Consider the following 4,615-nt stretch of genomic DNA (forward strand, 5'->3'; position numbering starts at 1 on the left):
ATTATATTTTCTATTTCTGAGAAAAATGCCCTAGGTAGTTTGATGGGAATTGCATTGAATCTATATATTGCTTTAGGTAATATGGACATTTTAACTATATTAATTCTTCCTATCCATGAGCATGGAATGTTTTTCCATTTGTTTGTATCTTTTATTTCTTTCTTCAGTGTCTTACAGTTTTCAGTGTACAGGTCTTTTACTTCTTTGGTTAAATTTATTCCTAAGTATTTTATAGTTCTTGAAGCGATTGTAAATGGAATTGTTTTCCTGATTTCTCCTTCCGATAGCTTGTTATTGGTATATACAAATGCATCTGATTTCTGAGTATTGATTTTGTATCCTGCTACCTTACTGAATTTGTCTATTAGATCCAATAGCCTTTTGATAGAGACTTTGGGGTCCTCTATATATAGTATCATGTCATCTGCGTATAATGACAATTTTACTTCTCCCTTGCCAATGTGGATGCCTTTTATTTCTTTTTCCTGTCTGATTGCTAAAGGACAATCATTTTTAACTTTCAGCTGGAAACAGTCATCTGTGATCTATTACATAGGCTTACAGAGTATCTAGGTAACATGGTTCTAGGTAACATTTCTTGATTTTCCCTTTATAGCCCTTATCTCATCATCAAACAGACACATGATGAGCCTGGTGTTTCTCTGACCTTCTCAATGTCGTGATGTAAGAGTCTGTTTAAATCAGTAGTCACTGTTCACATCATTAGAACATGCCTGTGACATATGTAAATCATTGCTCATGTTATTCCTCTGATCATTTCCCTCTCTCTAGTATTTCTGTTCCCTCGTCCTGAAATTCCTTTTAGTAATTTGCTGGACATACTGGATCCTTGAATTATGCCATCATTATTCTAACTCTATTTAGTTGAATTCTATTAATTATTGATTGAGCTCTTTCCATGTGCGAATACTCTTCTAGGTGGTAAATAAGGAAAAGGAATAAAAATTACTCTGGAGGCAGGGGGTGTGAATTTATAGATTAGAAATGATGAGATGGGATGAGAGAAGAATTAGCACACTTATCCTTTTTCTTCCCCCACAAGATACATAGAGAATGTTTGGCTCCTCATAGAATCTTCCAAATGTCTAAATCCTATTGGCTACTTTTGAATGATTCTGATACAATTAACATTCTAAAAAAATTGTGTCAACTTTGAAGAGCCATCCTTGGGCATGACCAAGATGGCCTTGAAGTTTCCCTCAGCTTGACTAAACTGTAGACAGATTCTTTCTGCCTTTGTGCCCCTCACCCCACACTCATCACAGCCCTTACAGAACCCAGTGGGCCTAACAACAAAGGTCCCTCTCTCTCTCTCTCTCTCTCTCTCTCTCTTAGAATATTTACCTTATGAAACTTAAAATTATAAACTCTTTCTCTGCTCTTCTTGAATAAAAACATTTTCAGAAGACTCTTGCTTGTTTTATAACCCAGGATTATCTTCTTCAGGAATCTGGGAGTCTCCCCTTTGAAATGTTATCATCAAGGGAGACAATGCCTTTATCTCCCAGTCACAGTGGAAGGGGTGGAAACCTAACTCCGTAAGATACCTCTGTCATAAAACTACCTCCTGTCATAAACATAGGAGAGAGTTTCTTTTCCTTTGGGCAAAGCCAATTAGCAAACATAGCTGGCCTACAATTCTCCTACCCCATCTCTTAAAAACCCTCCCATCCATTCTTTTGAGAGACTTGAGCTCAGACTGAGTTCTGGACTCTCTCTCCTATTGCAATAGCCTTGAACAAACTTTTTCTTGACTGTTTAATTTTATCTGCTGCAATTTTTCCTTTGACAGATAATGTTGTGGGAAAAGAAAGAGGTGGTTTTGTGCAGCATTTATGGGTGGGGAGTTGACTCCCAAATGTTTAAAAGCATAGTATTGTAAGAATTCAGAATTGAGGCAAAAAATTGTAGTGGTTTGCTATTTTGTAGGTAACAAATATATGATAAACAAAGAGTTAATGAAATTTGGAATCCTAGATCATTCCCAAATTAAATGATCAAGGGGAAGTTATTTAACCACCTTGGACCTCATTTTCTCATTTATAAAATAGAATTTTGACAAATTCACTTCAATCTCTAATCCTCTATGATTATTTGATTATATTTTTGTCTTAAAGTCTTGGTTTGGTCCCAATTAAGAAGCACATATCCTCTTATATCCAGATAGAATCATTAGACCACATGGCACCTTTAGTTGGGAACATACACTCATCATGATTTGAAGTAATGTCTTCATTGCAATGAGCCCATACACCATTAATAGCCAATTAAGAACCTTTAAAATAATGTTCCTAAATGAATAATAAAATTGATGCCAAGGAACACAGCTACCTCACCAACACTCCAGTTGTTAATTTTAATCTTAGCTGTACTACAGCCCAATGCTCCAATAATTTCCCTTTCCTTACTTATAATTAATCAACATTTATGGAAAAACTAATATCAAATAGTAATTATAGAAAAAATACCCGAGCTCCTTGTCTTTTTAGTCCACATTGCACCTTCATTTTCTATAAAGTCCTTCTGAAATGTTTTTCAGTGTACTTTCATCATCATTATGTGCTCTGGTAACTGTCAGTGGTAGACCAACATTCCAGAGGGAAGAAAAAAAAATGTTTGTCCCCTACATTCTCACGTCATGGCTAAACTATTTTCATTTGAAGACATGATGTTTATCCATCCTATGGGGACACAAATTTACTTTTTCATATTTGTTGGTATTTTCATATTTGTTGGGATGTGGGCCCCTGAAGACTATCTAGAATCATACCTCTGCTCACCACTCATAGTGGTCACAACACATTATTAATAAAAAAGTATCCTAGGAGAGATAACATTTAGATTCTAGAGCTAGTGTGCATTTCCTAAATCACCCACTTCAATGATCTTCTTTTACCAATAATGATATTGAGAAATTTAATTTCTACCATTCAGTGTATACTTCCACCATTTTGAACTACTCTTTACAATTATTGTGAAGTTAATATCTGGCTACTGTTATGAACACATTGTTGATACTTTCATTGTGACTGATTAATCCAAATATTTCAAAGGCTGCACAATTTTTTGTTGTTACACGTTCTATAAAAAAACAAACACAGATACTGTTTTTATCTCTACCTTGGTTAAAAAAAAAGCGCCCCTTGTGACTATTTCTATTAAAGTGACCCTCTTGACACCCCCAAAGGTCACTGAAACTCGATGGAGAACCAGTTGAAAAGCACTATCAGGAGGAAGCACAGTGTTTCCTCTTTACATGCATCACTGTCTTATTCATTTCCAGAGAGAATTACTGAAATGGATGGTTTGTGACCACTTAGGAGAGAAATCAAGAACCCCTCAAGATTATGGTTCATTAAGTTCATTAAGTACCTAGAATTATATACATGTTAAAAAATCTATATTGAATGAAATCCCAGACAAACCTCCTGTCCATAGCTTCCTATACTACTAAAAAAAAAAAAAAAAGGCAAGGAAATAGAAATATCGTAACTTGATCAGGAAGGCATTTAATAAAGTGAACCATTTTTTTCTAACTAACCCACTGNGTCACTGGCCCTCATATGTGGGATCCGAACCGGGGCCCTCTGGCATCCCAAGCGAGTTCTTAACCATCGCGCCACTCGGCCGGCCCTATTATTTTAATTCTTTATCAAATCAATTCAGACACACATTTTAAAATCAAGTAGCACTACAAGATTTACAACTAAAAACAGCAATACTCATTCTACCTACCACTTCCATCCAGCCTTCGATTCACACTATCCAAGGACAATCTTTTTTTTTTTTAATTTTTTTATTATTAGTTTCAGGTGTACAGAACAATGCAATAGTTATCCTTCTCACCCTCACAAAGTAACAACCCCCCTCCCCCCATATATTGCCCCTCCACCCCCGATATCATGCTTATCTATTACAATTCCATTGATTCCATTCCCCCTCTCTACTCCATGTCCCGAGACTATATGCATATATAATTATAGTTGACATACTATATTATTCAACATCAGCTTCAGAAATACAGTGCGGTGGTCAGGCCTCTACACCGACTATGAAGTGGTCTCCCCAACAGGACATGAGTCCATCTGGCCCCCTCAGAAATATTTACAACATTATTGATTATATTCCTCAGACTCTCTTTTTCTATCCCTGAGGCCATATTGTAATTACCAATTTGTATTGTCTCATCCCTTCCCCTTCTCCTTCATCCCCACCCACTCCCAGCTAACAACTCTCAGTTCTTCCTGTGTCTCTGAGACTATCTCCATCCACATTTCCCATCCATTCAGTTCCTTAGAATCCACATATAAGTGAGATCATATGATATTTGTCTTTCTCTGACTGACTTATTTCACTTAGCATAATGTTCTCTAGTTCCATCCATATTTTTGCAAAGGGTACTATTTCCTTCTTCTTTATAGCTGAGTAATACTCCATTGTGTAAATGTACCAAAGTTTCTTAATCCAGTCATCTATTGATGGGCATTTTGGTTGTTTCCAAGTCTTAGCTATTGTGAATAATGCCGCAATGAACATAGGGGTACATATATTTTTTCGGATTAATGTCTTGGGATTTTTTTGATAAATACCTAAG

This window comes from Hipposideros armiger, unplaced genomic scaffold (assembly GCF_001890085.2).
Source record: "Hipposideros armiger isolate ML-2016 unplaced genomic scaffold, ASM189008v1 scaffold_273, whole genome shotgun sequence".
NCBI classification, from domain to species: domain Eukaryota; kingdom Metazoa; phylum Chordata; class Mammalia; order Chiroptera; family Hipposideridae; genus Hipposideros; species Hipposideros armiger.